This window comes from Callorhinus ursinus, unplaced genomic scaffold (genome assembly GCF_003265705.2).
Source record: "Callorhinus ursinus isolate GAN/ISIS: 27379988/994484 unplaced genomic scaffold, GSC_fseal_2.0 scaffold42, whole genome shotgun sequence".
NCBI lineage: Eukaryota > Metazoa > Chordata > Mammalia > Carnivora > Otariidae > Callorhinus > Callorhinus ursinus.
In genome coordinates, this window is record NW_027397104.1 from 7,680,011 (window position 1) to 7,702,238 (window position 22,228).

Here is a 22,228-nt window from a genome sequence, read left to right on the forward strand (position 1 = left end):
AAAACCCAAAAGACTCCACCCCAAAACTGCTAGAACTCATACAGGAATTCAGTAAAGTAGCAGGATATAAAATCAATGCACAGAAATCAGTGGCATTCCTATACACCAAAAACAAGACAGAAGAGAGACAAATTAAGGAGTCGATCCCATTTACAATTGCACCCAAAACCATAAGATACCTAGGAATAAATTTAACCAAAGAGGCAAAGGATCTGTACTCAGAAAACTATAAAATACTCAGGAAAGAAATTGAAGAAGACACAAAGAAATGGAAAAACGTTCCATGCTCATGGATTGGAAGAACCAACATTGTGAAGATGTCAGTGCTACCTAGAGCAATCTACACATTCAATGCAATGCCCATCAAAATACCATCCACCTTTTTCAAAGAAATGGAACAAATAATCCTAAAATTTGTATGGAACCAGAAGAGACCCTGAATAGCCAGAGGAATGTTGAAAAAGAAAAGCAAAGCTGGCGGCATCACAATTCCGGACTTCCAGCTCTATTACAAAGCTGTCATCATCAAGACAGTATGGTACTGGCACAAAAACAGACACATAGATCAATGGAACAGAATAGAGAGCCCAGAAATGGACCCTCCACTCTATGGTCAACTCATCTTTGACAAAGCAGGAAAGAATGTCCAATGGAAAAAAACAGTCTCTTCAACAAATGGTGTTGGGAAAATTGGACAGCCACATGCAGAAGAATGAAACGGGACCATTTCCTTACACCACACATAAAAAAAGACTCCAAATGGTTGAAAGACCTAGACGTGAGACAGGAGTCCATCAAAATCCTAAAGGAGAACACAGGCAGCAACCTTTTCGACCTTAGCCGCAGCAACTTCTTCCTAGAAACATCGCCAAAGGCAAGGGAGGCCAGGGCAAAAATGAACTATTGGGATTTCATCAAGATAAAAAGCTTTTGCACAGCCAAAGAAACAGTCCACAAAACCAAAAGACAACCGACAGAATGGGAGAAAATATTTGCAAATGTCATATCCGATAAAGGGCTAGTATCCAAAATCTATAAAGAACTTATCAAACTCAACACCCAAAGAACAAATAATCCAATCAAGAAATGGGCAGAAGACACGAACAGACATTTTTCCAAAGAAGACATCCAAATGGCCAACAGACACATGAAAAAGTGCTCAACATTGCTCGGCATCAGGGAAATCCACATCAAAACCTCAGTGAGATATCACCTCACAGCAGTGAGAATGGCTAAAATTAACAAGTCAGGAAATGACAGATGTTGGCGGGGATGCAAAGAAAGGGGAACCCTCCTACACTGTTGGTGGGAATGCAAGCTGGTGCAGCCCCTCTGGAAAACAGTATGGAGGTTCCTCAAACAGTTGAAAATAGAGCTACCATACGAACCAGCAATTGCACTACTGGGTATTTACCACAAAGATACAATGTAGGGATCCGAAGGTGTACGTGCACCCCGATGTTTATAGCAGCAATGTGCACAATAGCCAAACTGTGGAAAGAGCCAAGATGTCCATCGACAGATGAATGGATAAAGAAGAGGTGGTATATATACACAATGGAATATTATGCAGCCATCAAAAGGAATGAGATCTTGCCATTCCAATGACGTGGATGAAACTGGAGGGTGTTATGCTGAGTCAAATAAGTCAATCAGAGAAAGACGTGTATCATATGACCTCACTGATATGAGGAATTCTTAATCTCAGGAAACGAACTGAGGGTTAGCCTGGTGATGGGTATTAAAGAGGGCACATTCTGCATGGAGCACTGGGTGTTATGCACAAACAATGAATCATGGAACACTACATCAAAAACTAATGATGTAATATATGGTGATTAACATAACAATTATTAAAAAAAAGAAAATGTTTTTAAAATTTATGTGTTCAGGACAGATAAATTCAACCAACAGAGTAAGAGTGATATGTACAATGATTCCAACAGAATGTTTCCACCATCAAACCCAGGTATCACATATATCAGATGTTCAACATATGTTAGATGTATGAAAATCTGTAATGTGTTAAAACTAAAGCCAATATCATTATAAAATGTTTAAAGGATGGATCAATGAAATCCATGAGAGGATGCTTAAAAAATTCAGGTTAGAGCATGGGAGTTAGGCAGCACAATTTCCTAACTGCTTTTAAGATTACGTGTGCTTATTACAGAGATTTTTGTTCTCTGTGATGAATGAAGAAGAAATATGGCATATGGAACATATGCATTATCTCTACTCCCTCCTGAAACATTAATTTGACTATACAAGAATACACCCAGAAACAACAATAAGCAGGAGAGGAGAGATCACAGTGGAGGAGTGGCATCGATAAAATAATGGGAAGTGGAAATTAAATAGCCAAGTGCTAAGGACTTAGCAGAGCAGAGGAATTGGAAGTCTAAATGCCAGGAGAGGCTGAAGCAAGTGTGAAAAGAGCAGATGAAAAGTCCTAGGTCCGCCACATACTCAGAGGTTACAGACCTCATGTGCCTGTGAATGCTGGTGAATGCTGAGATTGAAGATGGAGTATTGTTTCAAAGTCTGTAGAAAAACTAATTACATTATATGTAAGTGATGAATCACTAAATTCTACTCCTGAAACCAGTATTACGCTATATGTTAACTAACTAGAATTTAAATAAAAACTTGAAACAAAAAAAGTACATAGAAGCCCAGATCTGTTCACCCATCTAAAATGGTGAGAGGAGCTTTATTCTCTATAGAAATAAAATTAGGAAGATTATGTAGTAAGACACCAGATGCAATAAAGGGAAAGGACCATCTTGAATGCAGGGAAAGAGAACTGACTGTGAATCTACTCTGGCTGCCCACTCTGCCCCTGGCCACACTTTGCCCTTAGGCAGCCCCCCACCAGAACTTTGCAGTAAGGCATATAATTTCAATCTCCTCCTATCTTCTCAAATCCAAGATTGGAAAATTATTCTCTAGAGAAATGGGCACAATGAAGCCACCACAACATGTATCACTGTAAAATACTTAATTTTTTTATTATGTTATGGTAGTCACCATACAGTACATCATTAGTTTTTGATGTAGTGTTCCATGATTCATTGTTTGCATGTAACACCCAGTGCTCCATGCAGTACGTGCCCTCCTTAATGCCAGTCACTGGGCTAACCCATCCCCACCCCCCTCCCCTCTAAAACCCTCAGTTTGTTTCTCGGAGTCCATAGTCTCTCATGGTTCATCTCCTCCTCTGATTCCCCTGCTTCATTTTTCCCTTCCTTCCCCTAATGTCCTCCATGCTATTCCTTATTCCACAAATAAGTGAAACCATATGATAATTGACTTTCTCTGCTTGACTTATTTCACTCAGCATAATCTCCAGTCCCATCCATGTTGATGTAAAAGTTGGGTATTCATCCTTTCTGATGGCTGAGTAATATTCCATTGTATATATGGACCACATCTTCTTTATCCATTCACCTGTTGAAGGGCATCTCAGCTCTTTCCACAGTTTGGCTATTGCAGACATTGCTGCTATGAACACTGGGGTGCATATGGCCCTTCTTTTCACTACATCTGTGTCTTTGGGGTAAATGCCCAATAGTGCAAATGCTGGGTCATAGGGTAGTTCTATTTTTAAATTTTGAGGAAACTCCACGCTGTTTTCCAAAGTGGCTGTACCAACTTGCATTCCCACCAACAGTGTAAGAGGGTTCCCCTTCTTCCACAACCTCTCCAACATTTGTTATTTCTTGCCTTGTCAATTTTTGCCATTCTAACTGGTGTAAGGTGGTATCTCAGTGTGGTTTTGATTTGAATTTCCCTGATGGCTACTATAAAATACTTTTTTTTCCATATCATTATTTTTAATGTCCATCATTTACAATACGAGGGCCAGAGCTTTCGACCCAACTCAAGTTTATAAATTCTCAATTGGCTTGTGAGGCCAATAGGGATACTTCTTCTTATCTAATCTGGTTTCTGGGAAGACTTCATTCAGGTCCTCAACGGTCATCTGATCAAATGGAATTATGTTCCTCATCTTCTCCAGCTCTTTTTCATATTCCTCAATCCTGGCCTTTGAGAGAGACAAAAACTCGGCACAACTTTTCACATCTTCTTTTTCTTCAGCATCCACCTGAACAGTATATTTACCCTCTGGCACAGGAACCTTCAGGACATTAAACTTCTTCTCAAAGTCATCTACCAAACCAGCCTTTGCCACATTGGCCTTGTAGTAAGCCCAGTCGATAGCAGGTGGTTTCTCAGGGAGAGTAGCCAATCTGGAGGTAAGTGTCTCATTCCAGGATTTCAGGGAGTTAGCAATGGCCTTCTGGTTTTGGGGTGTGATCTCCCCAAAAGCTACCCAGTCAATGGTTTTTAGAGCAAGTTTTCACGCAGCCATCTTGAGATCCTTCACCGACCCCAGCGGCCTCTACTATAAAATACTTTAAATGGGTTTTAAAATATTATGATTTGTATCAAAATATTAAGGGTTACTTATAATCCCTCCTGGGGAGCTGATGGAGTAAAGGACAATTATTTTTGGTCCGAAGACTTGTAGTGATTTTTAAAGTCAAAACTGAAAATTCTAAACATAAAAGTCTCTAAATTGTATATTTGTAACCTTGAAACATTCTTAGGCACAACTGCAAACATTCTGACATTAGTTTTAACAAAAAGTAAATCAGCCACAAAATAACGGACACTGGTCCAATATTGGTATAGAAGGAGCTACATTTGGAGATGGAATTAGAAAGTAGGTGTAACTGGTAACATTCACTTAAGCCAAAAAGCGGACCTTGAATTTACGGTTTACTTATTCACACATGCACAGAAATATTACCTGGGCCCCATGAAGACATAAGCAACAGCCAAGTTTCATTTTAAAAAAAATCTCAAGTTTCCGCTTCAGTTCTTAAAATATTGGCAGACACTGAAAGTCTATTTTTGGAATTAAACATAGATAATTATTTTTAGGCATGGAACCAAAAATTCATGTCTTCAGATTCAGCAGTTTCCAAAATTGGTTTATGGACTTTTCTGTTGGGTCCCTATAGCTCATATTCCAGAGCTGAGATACATACATAAACTTAAAATATGGGAATCTCTTTTAGCTTTTTAATGAATCAGGATGGGGATTAAGAAAGAGAACAATAATTTATTTATTTTTTTTAAAGATTTTATTTATTTATTTGAGAGATAGAGAATGAGAGATAGCACGAGAGGGAAGAGGGTCAGAGGGAGAAGCAGACTCCCTGCTGAGCAGGGAGCCCGATGCGGGACTCGATCCCAGGACTCCAGGATCATGACCTGAGCCGAAGGCAGTCGCTTAACCGACTGACCCACCCAGGCGCCCCAAGAAAGAGAACAATAATTTAGAATGGAGACCCTTTTTTTGTTGTGAGATTGGATGTGAGAACAGAGTTTTTTTCTCCTAACGAGAAATTCATTGGTCAGTTTTATATTTTATTTTCATGACAAATGCCTCCTAATCATAAGAAATCATTCAGGTCTTTAACAAAGGAATAAAACATGAGGAAAGATTTTTAGAGGCAATAATTAGCCTGTCTGAAATCTTTATAAATTCTTTATAATTTATGTAAAGTAATTAAAAATTATGGAATTGGTGTTTTAAGAATCCTAAATGATACTAAATAGTCTTAATCTTCTTACCAGGCTGTGATTATTCCAATTGACTAGTTTACAGAGGGAAATGGGAACTATATTGCATTTGACATGAATTTCAGTGGTAACCTAAAAGTACCTTTCTTTGAATAGCAATTATTTACAGGTGATCATATTAAAAAGAACTGTATTTAGATAGAGTAAAAAATTATCATAGAAGTGTTATCAATAATGACAAATACATAATGCATGGGACTTAAATCAGCACCTGTGATTTAACTTTTAAGTTTCTGTGGTGTAGCTTTTAAGAGCGTTTCATATCTTTATCAGTGAAAATAAGATAGAGAAATATTATTTATCTATACCACAAAAGGTACACCTATTGTATCTGAACTTGATTAATATTCCTGGTCTAAAGTAAAATCACATAGTTGGATCTTACATGAACAAAAACCATCAAAATGTGCAAAAATAGTTGGGCTTGCATGAGTAGTTGACAGCAATGAGTAAATTAGCCATTGAATCAGTCAGTAGTAATCTATAAGGTATTTCAATAATTCATTTAAACTAGTAAATAGAAGATTCCTTGTAAGAAAGCTATAGAAGACAGTGTGTTTCATCCTTCTGGTCTTCATGTATTAATGCTTCATATTGTAAATACTGCTTTGTTCTTGACTTCTCAAGTTTCTCAAAATACAAAGTTTTTGTGACATGTATTTTGAAGAGATAATATTTTATTTACCTATGGAAATATACTTATTGGTTAAGTATGCAAGTCAGTTTGGCATTCCAGAGACTTTCTAACTAGATATTACAGAAAACCAAAGAGGTTAAAAAAAATTAGTAATTAATATCAGGTGGTGGTCTTCATCCCCAGATATTGCCTTTAGCAATGATTTCTTTTCAAAACTTGGATGGTAGAGACAAATGTTTCTAAAAATGACTGGCATTTCCATCAAACAAGTAGCACTGTTTAAAAGTGCTATTTAGGGGGCTCCAGGGTAGCTCATTCAGTTAAGTGTCCGACTCTTGATTTCAGCTCAAGTCATGAGCTCAGGGTCATGGGATTGAGCCCCATGTTGGGTTCTACACTCAGTGGAGAGTCTACTTGAGATTCTTTCTCTCACCCTCTCCCTATGCCCCTCCCCCTGCATGCACATGCATTCTCTCTCTCTCTAAAATAAATAAATCTTTTTTTTAAAAAAAAGCATTATATTTAGCATCAAACTAGGTATTTACATATTTTTTTAAAGATTTTACTTATTTATTTGAGAGTGAGAGAGAGAAAGCACAAGAAGGGGGAGGGTCAGAGAGAGAAGCAGACTGCCCGAGAAGTGGGGAGCCCAACACAGGACTCAATCCTAGCACTCCAGGATCATGACCTGAGTCCAAAGCAGACATTTAACCTACTGAGCCACCAGGCACTCCCATTTTTATATTTTTATGTTTGATTTGAACATTATTAAATTTATAGAATCCACACCACTCTTGGATATGTTTTCTAAAAATTCTGCTGATTACTCAGAGAAGGCTTTCTAGAGTAACTTCTTTTTTTGTGATCACTACTCTTAAATATCTTACTTTCAGCTTTATAGATCAAGGAATCCATGGCAGTTACATTCAAAGGTTATCCAGCACAAGAAGTCTAACTTGACATGCTCAAATTCACAAGATATAGATAATTAAACCAAATTCCAGTGTATTTATAAAAGCTTTCTGGTGACCTGAGCTGTAGTGTCTGTTTCACTGGAAATTAGGGTACCTGAGAAGTTAACATTTTAGACTGCACTTTTTAGCTGAGCTTGGACTGGAAGAAAGTGTGATAGGTTTAAGGTTTCTTCATCTGGACAATGAGGAGGACTAAAGAATCATCTACATTTCATCATAGAGAATGACTCTCTATTGATGAAAATATTTTTGCCACCGAAATATATGATTCCCTACCTGAACAAAACTGGTAAATACTGCCATTTTTCTCTTCCTTTTTCTTCTGGTTGAACAACATTCATCCAATAACTAGTTAAGTGTGTTAATTCAATGAGTTAAATTCAAAATAGTTAAATTCAATAACTAATTAAGTAACTTAAAATGTGATGTCCAAGGTACACAAAGCTGCTGTCTTTGAGCACTTAACATGCTAGTTAGAGATAAAAGGGGTAATAGATTACTATCAGGTGGTGATGAATGTTATGTAGGAATAAATATGATGATGATGGTGATATGACCAATGGATTGCAATAGGTCAGGGAAGGCATCTCTGCAGATGTGCCCTTAAGGCTAAGATCTGGAGGACAGGAGGATCCAGATGTGAATATCTGGGGAAAGGAATTCCAGAGTAAAGGAACAACAAAACACAGGTGCATGTCAGAAAAGGAAACATTTGGGCGAGAAATACTCATTCCTGACTCTCCAAATGTGATCATTGAGTTATGTCAACACAAATATTTCTGCCTGCCTGCTTGTGAGTTAAACTTAAATCAGATATAAACCCCAAAAGACAGGGTCTTAGTCATTTCTGTGTCCCCCAGTCCCTAGAATAGAGTCTGCTGTGGATTTGGGATTTGAAACTTAAAACATATTATTGAAGTGACAGGAACAGTCACATATCAAAGTCATTCCTTGACATAATTCAATAGCAATATCCTTTCACAAAGGGGGCACCTTGGTGGCACAGTTGGTTAAGCATCTGACTCTTGGTTTCAGGTCAGGTGGTGATCTCAGGGTCATGAGATCGAGCCCCACACTGGGTTCCACGCTCAGCGTGGAGTCTGCTTAAGATTCTCTCTCCCTCTTCCTGTGCTCCTCCCTCTCTAAAATAAATGAATAAATCTTTAAAAAAATCCTTTTACAAAATTACATAAGGAGCCAATCTAGTGGGCCCATTCAATGGATGACTGACACTTGATTTTGACACTGATATATACTCTTTAAACTCAGGGGGCAAGTCCCCATTATTCAAATGAACCCCAAGCAATCAGATAGCTAATGGAAGCCAGTGCCCATTTCTTCCTTAAAACAGTTCTCAAAAATTTCTAAAGACCCACCTCTTCACAATTCCAGTAGTTTCTTTTCTGTTTTCAGGTGAAACAGGTGGTTCTCTGGTATCATTTACAGAGGTGCGAATTAAGACCATTTATATAAAAAAGAAAAAAGTTACCATTAAGTACAAAAATTCTCCTGGGGAGGGTTCCATTTTAAGTAAGCAGTTAATCTAAATAACACTTTTTGGTTGGAAACCTAGGGAGTTCCCCAGGGTGAAATTCGAATCTGGCACTGAAAGGAGAGACCAAAGGAAGAGGTAGGCCACTCCGTGTTGGTAGATGGCAGTTTTAATAAGCAAGGAAACTTATTTACAAGGCTTGTCTTAGGTGGCTGCAAGATGAGTAACTCTCCACCCCCACTCACCTGATTCTTAAAAGTTGATATAGAGGCCTTAATGGGGTCCAGGGTTTCAGTCATGTTTACCATCCAGGTGATCTCAACAACACATTACTATCTCAAGATTGTATCCTTGAAGTGGCTCCAGCTATGGGAACAGTGGACAGAGTATACATTCCAAGGACAGGAGAGGGGGTGAGGAACTTTTAATTGCCTGAATCTGGCTCTTGGGTCAACCAGTGGTCATGTCCTCTCAATAATCTCTTCCGGGATGCCTGGGTGGCTCAGTCGGTTGAGCGTCCAGACTCTTGATCTCAGCTCAGGTCATGATCTCAGGTGGTGAGACTGAGCCACAGGTTGGGCTCCACACTCAGCAGGGAGTCTGTTTGAGATCCTCTCCCTCTGCCGCTTAACAGGCACACTCTCTCTCTCTCTCCAACAAATAAATAAATCTTTAAAAAAATAATAATTATCTCTTCCAACAATACTTTGATGGAGAAAACCTCAGTGTAGGTTCTGGAACTGAGGGATGACCGTTCATAAACCAGCCACATGCAATGTGTGCCCAGGAGGTGGCTTTGACATATGATTATGTAAGGATGTGTAGCTAACAACTAACTAAGAGCATAATCAGAATAAGTAACCATGGAAACATAGTGGCAAAGATGATACAAAAACAAAGGAAAAGAATACTAATAGGGTTGGGGAAAGAGCATCACTATCTTACAATTTGGGTAGGTCCTCTTGTTACAAAACAAATGTAAAAATAGTAAGCATTATCTAATTAGATAACTAGTAATCAATCCTTTATACAGACAGTTCCACAAAAGGTTCAAACTGACTCACAGGAAATACATACAGTAAAAAAAGATGGTGTGTGTGGGTGTGTGTGTGTGTGTGTGTGTGTAGGAAATATATGAAGATGCAGGTATAATTATAGATACATGTATATGGATATGAATGAGGTCTAGGAAAAATACAACTAAGTGAAAATAGTTGCTACAGTAACACTGTAAACCTGGCTTTGAATATCCTGAAAACCAATATTAAAGGGCATTCCATGGAACACTAGCCCCTGGTGACATTCAGTAAATAAAAGTACTCAGTGTCAAATAACTTTTGAAAAAACTATATACATTCTGTGATCCTTTTTGGAGACTCAAAGTACACTCTAGAATAGCAAATGCTCTGATGAACCACAAGAAAAAAAATTGTTTTTTAGCCCATTGATTTCCAAACATATTGGCCATGTACTCCATTTTTATTTGTTTGCTTCTTTTCACACCCATTATATCCCCGTGAAATCATGTTCCACTGAACACCCTGGGATCCAGAGCTCAGTGCTATAGTTAATAACAAGGGTTGTATTCTAATTATAACATTCGCTGATACAGATCTATCTAGTTTATTCCATTGGTGCTGACACTTTGATAGGGCATTTCCTTGATTCTATTTATTGATCATTTTATTATTGTCTTATTTGCTAGTATATATTTCTTGTGGGTCCATTCACCTTCTTTTTGGAAATCTTTGACAAGACATTAACTAATTAAGCAATGCTTATCCCAATTCAGCCATGAATTCTGAAAATCAAATTTTCAGAATCCTTCTGTGTATCATTACAGGCTCCTCACTCTTCCCCTGCCTCAGAAAGAAACTAGGTCCCTCCAAAATGGTTAAATGAATTACGGTATATGAACACATTGAAATACTGTGCTGTCATTTAAAATCATGATTTACAGGAAAACTTAATATCATAATTTTTCACTGTATATTATTGTATAAAATAGAGCCTCAATCATTATATGTGGAAGGCTATAGATTTTGTTGTAGTTTTAAGAATGGAATAATTCCCTGCTTTTTGTTTCTCTAAGCATCTGAAAATTTGTTTAATGTTTAATTATTTATTGAGCACCTACTAGGTCCTAAGTTCTGCAGTATGTACTAGGGTTACAGCAGTGAACAAAACAAAGCCCCTGCTTTAAAGAGTTTACATTCTAGTACACATTAAACATGCACTGATTTTTTATTTGTCAGAGAGCACAAGCAGCGGGGAGCGGCAGGCAGGAGAAGCAGGCTCCCTGCTGAGCAGAAAACCTGACATTGGGCTAGACCCCAGGACCCTGGCACCATGACCTGAGCTGAAGGCAGACACTCAACCGACTGAGCCACCCAGGGTGTCCCCACATGCACTGTTTTGCACAATAAAAAATAGCTAAGGATTGTAATGAGATTTCCCACTCCCTATTTGTTTACATAAATTTAGGTAGAGAATATATGTCTGAGCAGTGCCCATTACTGAAGACATTCCAAGAAAATTATTTTGTGCCATGACCCAAGCTTAGGATAGAGAGTTATAACTATTATTTATTGAGCATTTACTTTGTGCCAGGCATTTTCCTTATGTTTCTCTCAGCTCATTATTCCTATTTTACATTTGTGAAAATAAAGGCTCACAAAAGTTAGGTTACTTGTCCATGATTATACACTAATGAAAGATGAAATCACCAGAGCAGGATTTGAGCCAGGATTTTCTGCATTGGAAGTCCCTCTTTTGTTTTGTTTTTTTTTTCTAAGCAATATATATGACTCTGAAGGAAACGTTAGTGTAAAGTGTTTCTGGTGGAAAAGCCAGGAAAAGCTTCACAACCACCTCTAGGAGAGAATCACCACTCTAAAAACTAATAAATGAGCTTTCACTTCCAAGTTTTTTTTAGTGTTTTTCAGAGAGTTATTAGCTGATAACCTCTGCGTCAAAATTGCCAGTTGTATTCATTAAAAATACAGTTCACTGTTTGCCATCTTGGATATGCTGAGTGAAACTTTCAAAAAGGGTGTTATAATTCAGTTGTGCCCCCTCCAAATTTCCTGTGTTGTAAGTCCTAGCCCCCGGTGACTCAGAATGTGATCTTACTTAGAAATAGGGTCTTTGCAGATGTAATTATCAAGCTAAGATGAAGTCATACTGGAGTAAGGTTGGTCTCCAATCCAATATATGAATGGTGTCCTTATAAAAAGGGGAAACATGGACACACATACACACAGATAGGAATAATGCCACTGAAAATGATACCTACAAACCAAGCATGCCAGATTGCCAGCAAAGCTGCAGAAGAAGAGAGAGGGAAGGAATAAATTCTCTCCCACGGCCCTTAGAAGGGACCAACCCTGCCAACACCTTGATTTTGGACTTCTAGCCTCTTGAAATTGTAGGACAATAAATTTCTGTTTGTTTAAGTCATTCGCATGGTGCTACTTTGTTACTGTAGCCCTAGTGAACTGATGTACCAGAGAACCAGCATCTTAAATCAAGTATCCCAGGTGATTCTGATGAACAATAAAGTCTGTGAATCAATGAACCAGAATCAGCTTATTTGAGAGAGAGGACAACAGCAGGTGCCAGAGCAATGGCACATTTATTTTAAGAATTTAAAGGTAGCCGGGGAATTTAAAAAGGAGGAAGAGAGAGAGGAAAAGGAGCAGGAAAGGAAGGGAGAAGGAGGAGAGAAGAGGAATGTAGGCAGATGAGAAGCTCAGCATCAGAAGGCACGCTAGCTTAAGTGACAGGATCTCTTCCACGGGAAAGGGGAAAATAAAACAGAGACATTGGAATCTTAAAGATAGCTGTGTGATTTAGAAGCAGGGAGGCAATAGGAAAAAACAAACAAACAAACAAAACCCTGAATCTTCCAGCCCAGTAGCTAAAGCTAGTAACTAGGTCAAGTTTCTTGTACAGTGATTTATTTATTTAATTTTTTAAAAATTATTTTTCTGTAGAATTACCTTAGTATTTAAATGCTTCAAAACCAAAGAAAACTTTCATTTTATTTTCTAATATTTTGTCGTTGAAATATTAGAATGCTGATATTCCGCACGGAGAAATTTGTAATCAAAATAGATGCTTGGAGGACATTTATTTACTTATGTATCACTTCTTTCTATGTTAAACAGACCTATTGCAATTAAAATATTCAATTTCACAGAACAACTAAACTTAAACGCAGTTTTTTTTAACTTTTTTTAAAGATTTTATTTATTTATTTGGCAGAGAGAGACACAGTGAGAGAGGGAACACAAGCAGGGGGAGTGGGAGAGGGAGAAGCAGGCTTCCCAGGAGCACAGAGCCCGACGAAGGGCTTGATCCCAGGACCCTGGGATCATGACCCGAGCCAAAGGCAGACGCTTAACAACTGAGTCACCCAGGCGCCCTCACATGCAGATTTTTATCAAGAATATTTTGCACCAAAAGAGTCAGGCCTTTAGAGAAAGTATATTCTGACTAAATACTGAATTTTCAGAAGTAATTGTATTTTTGAAGGCATATGCAAATGTTCGGTTTTTCCTTAGGAAAATGGTCTCTGCTTTGGGAAAATCATTGCTCTAACTTACATGGCCTGGTTCTCTTTTATACAATGAGAATGCTACCCCAGATCAAGCCTGTGCCTTTCATCTTAGAAACGTGAAGTCTTATTTTTTCTCTCAAATTTGGAGGCCTTTTTTTTTTCCTTTCTAAAAGGAATAAAATAGATAAAACTGGAAGGAAATTTGATGTCATTAAAAGCAACTCAAACCTAGACCCCACACTTTTTGCTTAAAATAACCCCAGAGGGAAAGTTGCCCATCTTAGTCATGATTTTTCAGTGTATCACCCTATTAGGAGGAACGACATTAGCTTAAATGCTTTTTGTATCAGGTAGCCCCTGATAGCTCTGCATTTCTTGTGATCATAAAACTCCTTTTTGCTTTTAAAAATTCCCTGTTTTAGAGAGTGTTTTGTCATCTTTGTGTTTGTTTGTTTGCTTGTTTGTTTTCTAATCAGACTTCATTTTACACAGGAAGTTTTCCTTTCTTCCTAAATTAAGTTTAACTGACATTTGAAATTGCATTTCAGCTCATACAAAGTAACCATGAAGGTCTTTATTTGGTTATCTTTATGACCTGTGGTTTTGGAGTCCTGTAGTAATACTTCAAATTATTATGATTATGATTATGATTATCCTATGCTAATCATTTTGGGGAACTTATATTTTCATGTATTTTCTGGAATTGGATTCAGTAGGATGACATAGGTCTCTCTATTATTGGTATGATGTCAGTTTGAAGATAGAGAACGTATTAGGCATTTATCAGTTCAGATTAGCAGAAACAGATATTGACTGAGAGAGACACATTCATTTGAAATGTAAGAATCCAGCTGAATTACCTCAAAATGAAGAAGGTAGCCCATAATCTTCCAAACTACTGAGTACATTGGAAAAAAAAAAAACATGGGATTTAATGAAACCCATGCCTTCATTACAAAGCATTAATTGATTACCTATAATGTGCCAAGCAATATGCTAAGTAGGCAGTGGGAATAAAGATAAGTAACAATCTAGAGGGAAGTTAGGTAAATAAGTAAAAGGCTGCAACGCTGAGTAATAAGAGCTATGATATATGTATGCACAAGACTAGTATTCTAGCAAAACTGGGCTTCACAGAAAAACAGGATTGTAGATGGTGACTTTTTTCAAACAATTATGGAAAAGAAATTATCTAGGAAATCTTCATAATATTCTGAGAAAATCTTTCAATAAAGTTTTTACTTTAATGGGGCACCTGACTGGCTCAGTTGGTTAAGCATCAGACTCTTGGTTTTGGCTCAGGTCCTGATCTCATGGGTCATGAGATCGAGCCCCAGGTCAGGCTCCGCACTCAGTGGGACTCTGCTTAGATATTTTCTCCCTCTGCCCCTTACCTGCCTATGCGCGGTCTCTCTCTCTCAAATAAGTAAATAAATATTTTTTAAAGAAGTTTTTACTTTAATTTCAGTGAAGAGAATTGTTAAACATTGGCATCTTTCAACAGAGACTGAGCCAGAGCACTTGTCAGGAAATCATTAAAAACATTGCAAAGACATAGATGGGACATTTAAGGTCGTTTTGATTCTGAGATCCTATGATTCCATAAGACTGTATATGAACATAATGGCACACTTGTCCTAAACTTTACCAAACTAGATGTTGGAGATACACTAAACGATAGGGTCGTCTTTTTCTTGGCTACTGCTATAGAGTCTCCTGGAAAGTTTTAATGGTAGTTAAGAATTCTCAGCAGCTGGAAGTTCCTCAAGACAGTTCCGTTTTAAAAATACTTTTAGCATATTAAAAAAGAAAAGGAAGAAATGGCAAAATGAGTTGAAAATAGAAATACTTTCTCCGCTTTTGCATAGGTATGCATATAATAGTAAAAAGCTTGAAAAGCAAACATACGCAGTTGGTGTAAAATAAATTCACCTCTGTCTTCATTCCTGCTCTTCCTAGAAGCAACCTCTGTGACATTTGTTGTACGTGCCCATGCAAAGATAATTTATGCATACTTGAGCATGTGGTGTAAGTAAATACATGCACATTTACACTTAATACAAATGGTAAAACTCTATACATACCATTCTGTAACATGCTTTCAGCAATCTTTTCATATTCGTGCAACTAGAACTCACATGATTTTTAATAAGACATTCTAATTTACCTTGAAAGACCACTACTGATGGATATTTAGATATTTTTACCCTGTTTCTCTGTGTCATTCCTCAAATATGTATCTGTGGAATAAACTCCTAGAAATAAAATGCTTGAGTAAAAGTGTATGTGCATGTGATTTTGATAGCTATACCACATTACCATCCTAAAGTTTCAACCAAATTTCCCTCCCATTTATATAATGTGTCCACCAACACCTTTATCAGCATGGTGCATTATCAAATTTATCCTAATTTTCCCGATCTGTTAGGAAAAAAAATTAGTATCTCACTTTTAGTGTTACTTTGCATTCTTCTATAATGCATGGGGATGATCAATAGCCTTTTGTGTTTTCTTTTATGCAAATTATCTTTCTTGTTGATTTTGGAAAGTTTTTTAAGATAATTAGCCCTCTGTGGTATGAATTCTAAATATATATTTTTTCTGGTTTGCTATTTATCTTTTGACTTGATAATTTTTATGCCATGCAAATTCTCCTGAATATTTATACATTGAATTTATACATTTTTTCCTTTTAATAGTTTCAAAGTGTTGTATAATATTTAGAGAAACCTTCATGGATCTGAGATTCTTAAAGAATATGCACCCAGGGTTCCTTCCAGTTTTTACTGCTTTTTTAAAATCTGGGATCCAGGGCACCTGGGTGGCTCAGTTGGTTAAGGAACTGCCTTTGGCTCAGGTCATGATCCTGGAGTCACGGGATCGAGTCCCACATCAGGCTCCCTGCTCAGCGGGGAGTCGGCTTCTCCCTCTGACCCTCCCCCCTCTTGTGCTCTCTCTCTCTCTCTCTCTCATTCTCTCTTTCTCAAATAAATAAATAAAATCTTTAAAAAAAATAAAATCTGGGATCCATCTAGAATTCATATTGATAAAACAATGACATATACTCCAACTTTATTATTTTTCTGGATTAATACTGATTAACAGCATTTTATTGAAAAATCCATGCTATTCCTACTGATTTGACATGTCATCTTTATTACATTTATTATAAACTACATTTAATTTCTGGTCTTTTTAACCAATTTTGTTAATCTGTACTATACTGTTTTAGATATTTTTGCTTTATAACATGTTTTAGTATTATGTAGACTAGCTTCTCTTAATTATTCTGTTCTTTTCCCTCAGAAGTTTCTCAGATAGCCTTGCTTATATTTTTCCATATAAATTTTAGATTTAATTTGTCTAGATTTAGAAAAAAAAATCTAGGGGTATTCTTTTTAAGTTTGTTTGTTTGTTTATTTATTTATTTATTTATTTATTTATTTATTTATTTATTTATTAATCTCTGCACCCAGTGTGGCACTCAAAATCATGACCCAGAGATCAAGAGTCACATGCTCTTCCAATTGAGCCAGCAAGGTGCCCCGAGAAATCTAGGGGTATTTTTACTATGATTCCCTCAGTTTTTCAGATTGGCTTAGGAGAGCCGACACCCCTATAATGTTGCATCTTCCTAAGAAAATGGCACAGTTTTGCAGGTTTAAATCTTTTTGTTTCTTTGTCAAAGTTAAGAATTTAATTCATTTAAATTCTTCATACTTTTGTCAAGCTTATTTCTAGATATTATACATTTTTGTTTCCATTGTAAATTGAGTCTTTTACTTTGATTTTCTTTGTAAATGGCTATTGTTTGTGTATATGTATATAGTCAGTTTATTCCAGTATGCTAATTTTGAGCACTTCACTTATTGTAGTTGTTTGCATTGTCAGGCATGTTTTACCCCTTCTTTTCTTTCTTTAATTTCTATGTCACTCTGTTTTACATACATTTCTCAGGTAGCGTTTACTTGGAGTTTTTTTTATTGAATTTACGAGCTTTTCCTTCTAACTCTGGAATTTGGCCACTTTTTGTTAGGATGCCTAGGTTAGGTCTTCCTTCCGTCCTTATGAGAGAAATATGACTAAGGAACTGAGGGAATGAAGCCTGGAGCCCGATGTCTGTCTTCAGCTCAATAATCAATTAGCTGCAGAGCCTTTGGCAATTTATTTTACTCTTCTTGCCTCAATTTCCTCATGCGTAAAATGAGGATTCTACTGGTATCTTTCACAGAATTTTGGTTAAGTATTACATCAGTATTTGTAAAGGATTTAGAAAAGTGCTTGGTGTGTGCTGTTGGCTACTATTACTATATGTCATAATTCATAGTCTATATTCAATTTCTTTTGTTATGTATTTCTTCTGATAATAGGGAAGGTTTGGCAGATCATATGTTCCAGAGATGACCCCATCAATATCTCCCATTCCGTATATTCTGGCCATTTGACTTGGACAATTCCCTTTTAAAAAGACAGGGTCTTTCTCCTTCCTTGGAACCTGGACTGGCCTTTGCCTGCCTTGCACAATAAATGAAGGTGCAAGAGATACTGTATGATTTACAAAGCAAAATCACAAAAATTCCATGCACGTCTACTTTACTTTCTTGGGCTGTTCACTGTGGGAAAAGCAGCTTCCACACAAGCAGTCTGATTGCACTGAGATTGCCATGCTGTCATGAAGACCAGACTAGCTTATAGAGATGAGGCAGGGGGCATGAGAAGCCCCAATGGCTGGTTCCTAGTTGCTCCAGCTTTTGGCTGGTCCAGCTCCGGCCACCACATGACTGGAATAACATAAGGGACTCTGAATCATTTCCAAGAAGCTCAGTGTCTACATATCAGTAAAGCACCTATCTATGTGCCTAGCACTATACTAGGTAGGGTGACGTACTAGAGAACTATGTGACGTGGGCATGGGTATAGTCCTTTTCTGAAGCTGGGCTGTCACCTGGGCTATAGATCTTGGGCCATTCTAGTTATCAGATGTTGGGACTTAGAATCACAGTATTTTAAAAGACCTGCATGATACTGGGTATTTACCCCAAAGATACAGATGTAATGAAAAGAAGGGCCCTATGTACCCCAATGTTCATAGCAGCAATGTCTGCAACAGTCAAACTGTGGAAAGAGCTGAGATGCCCTTCAACAGATGAATGGATAAAGATGTGGTCCATATACACAATGGAATATTACTCAGCCATCAGAAAGGATGAATACCCAACTTTTGCATCAATATGGATGGGACTGGAGGAGATGATGCTAAGTGAAATAAGTCAAGCAGAGAAAGTCAACTATCATATGGTTTCACTTATTTGTGGAACATGAGGAATAGCAGGGAGGACATTAGGAGAAGGAAGGGAAAAATGAAGGGGCGAAATCGGAGGGGGAGATGAACCATGAGAGACCATGGACTCTGAGAAACAAACTGAGGGTTCTAGAGGGGAGGGTGTGGGGGGATGGGTTAGCCCAGTGATGGGTATTAAGGAGGGCACGTACTGCATGGAGCACTGGGTGTTATATGAAAACAGTGAATCATGGATCACTACATCAAAAACTAATGAAGTCCTGTATAGTGACTAATATGACATAATCATAAAATAATACCTCACCCGCAGAACAGATGAGAGATAATAAAATGATTGTTGCTGTCATAAGCCAATGAATTTTGAGACTTGTTATAGAACAATGACTAAACAAAACAAACACCATCAAATATGAACCATTCAGCAGTATATATTATGACATACTAGTTAGATTCTTCTACATCTCCGCAATTATCTCTTGCCCCTAATGTTTTGAGTATGTGACTCACTGAACACTTGGTTCTAGTGGTTACATTTATATCAATAACTTTATATAATACTTTTCCATATATTTTCAGTTTTCTGAGAAATTACCTGTTGGCTCCTTATGAGTCTTGATGTAATTAATATAGTTCCACTTTCTCCCTTATTTTATTATCCAATTATAGTATATATTTTTACTAAGTGCTCACTTTTATACCTTTCAAAATCCTTAAATTTTTATTTGCTATTTCCTTAAATATCCTTCAATAACCCAAACGATACCACTTACAAGGGTATGGAGCTAACTTTTCTTGCTAACCCATGTTTTTTTAGCAACCTGCTTTCTGTGTATATATGTCTTAATACACGATCTTACTGCTGAAAATAGTTGAAAAGTAAAGATCCCTTCAATAAAATGTTTTCAAAAGAACATTTCTGCTGACAGCAGTCAGCATTAATGACACAGCAGTATCTATCTAAAATGCATTTTGAGTATCTGTCCTTCAAGCAGTCTTATCTTTTATCCCTGTATATATTTAATATTAAGAAATCATAGGAGACATTAGTTTCATTTTTCATACACTGCAAATAACTTAGTTAAGAAAGTTAAAGAGCAGCACATATGTGAGTTTGAAACACAAATTCCTAATTAATGATATCTTGCATTAAAATAGCACAATAAATGGAAGGCAGCCTTGGTAAATGTGAGTCTAGCTGTTATACTGAAGAATAAATAGGACTACAATGAGGAAAAGCATTGGGGCTGAAACCATATTTATAATAATAACATTGGTCGCAGCATGAAAAATATTTCACAAAACATTTAAAATCCCAGCATAAATTTTTGAGAGCATCAGGGTAATCTGTCTTTGCATCTTGATTCCTCTAGGAATAAATTAAATTTGTACTATGCCAGTAACCATCAAATATGAACCATTCAGCAGTATATATTATGACATACTAGTTAGATTCTTCTACATCTCCGCAATTATCTCTTGCCCTTAATGTTTTGAGTATGTGACTCACTGAGTACTGTTGAAATTGTTTTTTCTCGTGCCCCCTGGGAAGGAAGGAGCAGCTTCAAAGACAAAATTTTAACATAGAAAAATGTATTTTCAAAAATATGCAGCCTAAAGCACATATCAGATAATGTGTATTTGTGTCTATGTTGAGTCAAAAGAGAATCCAGTTTGGCCACTCTGCTAAACTGATTAATCAAAAATAAAACCAGTAGTGAGCATGAACACTTAGTGTGTTCTTAAAAAAAAATATGACTCATAGATTTTTGCAATGATAGCATTTAAAAACACATAGAAACAGATTGGCTTTGGATTAAGTCATCTAGACTAAGCAGAGCCATGTCACCACCAGAACTGGGCCAGGGGGTATGGCACACCGTAATCAAAGATGAGAGAGTGAGAGGGAGAGAGAGAGAGATTTAGATATCAAGTTAGAAGTCAGATATACAAATCTAGTGTCGGTGGGAGGCTCAGGATGGATATGAAAATTTAGGAGCCATCAGCATATAGATTGTATGTATAGCCCAAGGACTAAAGAAGATAACTAGATAGGAAAGAGAAGGTGACCTAAGACATGCACTTGGGCACAATTTAGTGGTCAAGTAGGGGATGAAGACGCAGAGGAGTTGATTAGAAAGTAGCCAGTGAATCAGAGGAAAATCAGGTCATTGTAATTTTATGAGAGTCAGGGGGAGATAATGTTTTAAAAAGATGGATAGTTTAGATCTTTAGATGCTTCCGACAGGTCAAGAAGATGAGGATAGAGATGTGACCATTTGGATTTATCACTGAGGTTATTGGTAACATGTATTCATACCATATAGTTTCCCTAAGCTTATATAATGCTCCTGACATTGAGTATGCACACAATAAATGCTCCTTAATTATTTGTGGACAGGAAGGAAGGACAAAAGGAAGGGAGGGACGGAGGCAAGAAAGGAAGGAGAGGAGGAAGGAGAAAAAGGAGGAAGGGAAGGCTGGATAAATAAACTGATAATGAAAAATTGCATTCTTCTTGCCTAGACAAAAACTGATACTTGCTTTTGTGAGACGCTGGCTAGAGAATGAAATCAAAGTCCAGGAAAAAGTGGAAGTCTGCAGACTTGATTGTAAAATACCTCCTGCATTGACCACTATGACCAGGAGTTATTTCACTCATTTATCTATTTTTACACAGAGATGTCTCCTTGGCAGTAAGCCCAGCCTTGCATGCCTAGAGCGAGCTTAGCCATGGACCTTTTTCATGCTTTCTCTTAAACTCTGTTCAGGGGGCTATGATTTCGGATTGGCCATTTATTTTAAAGAAATTAAGAAACAAAGACTGAGCAGCTGCTTTGGTGCATAAGACAGGCTGCCTTCAAAATCCTAATGGGCACCTAGCTGGTAAAGAGCAAGATCGTTTTCTCCACTTATGCAATTGCAGATCATTTGGTCATTGCAGTGCAAAACTGCAAGAGTGCAGACATCTGTTTGGTACATTCGTTATTAAATTCTCATTATTCTTTAATGTAATTCTATTTTTATTTAGTGTTTCTTCAGCACAAGTATATGTCATCAATTAATCTGGCCTGGTTGTGGTATGCCCTGCCCTAGCCCCTCCTGATGAATAGCTAGCTTACTTTGTACCTGCAGATCCAATGAATAGAAAAACTTCAAATACCAGCAACTTCACCTTCCATTGACACAGTCCTTTTGTTTGTTTGTTTATTTTTGTTTTCAGCAATATGGGGGAGGTTATAGAACCCTGTGAGACTCTGCATAAGCCATGGATTTCCTCCCTAGAAAAGAGGCAGGTACATCCCAAATTTTACAGTTTGGGGGAGTTTATCTACCCCATTTATAGACAAATCAGCCTAGAAAATTCTGAAGGTGTGGGGAAGACAATCTGGCATCAGAATCAGGGTGGACCTGAGGAGACTACTGAAAACAAGGCTTTCTTAGTCAAACTGAATCAGAATTTCTACCATTTACTAAAGGTTTGAAAATTTTATAGTAGTGCGGTCTGAGGGTGCGTGGGTGGCTCAGTCGGTGAAGCATCTGCCTTCGGCTCAGGTCATGATCACACACACACACACACACACACACACACACACACACACACACACAC

The 22,228-nt window shown here is 37.4% G+C and overlaps 1 protein-coding gene and 1 pseudogene across 4 annotated transcripts in view; one reads left to right on the forward strand and one right to left on the reverse strand.

Moving 5' to 3' along the window:
- LINGO2 (leucine rich repeat and Ig domain containing 2) overlaps positions 1–22,228 on the forward strand; it is a 1,267,465-nt gene that overhangs the window by 1,012,785 nt on the left and 232,452 nt on the right. The window lies entirely within an intron of this gene.
- On the reverse strand, positions 3,890–4,399 carry LOC112809641 (ATP synthase peripheral stalk subunit d, mitochondrial pseudogene; annotated as a pseudogene).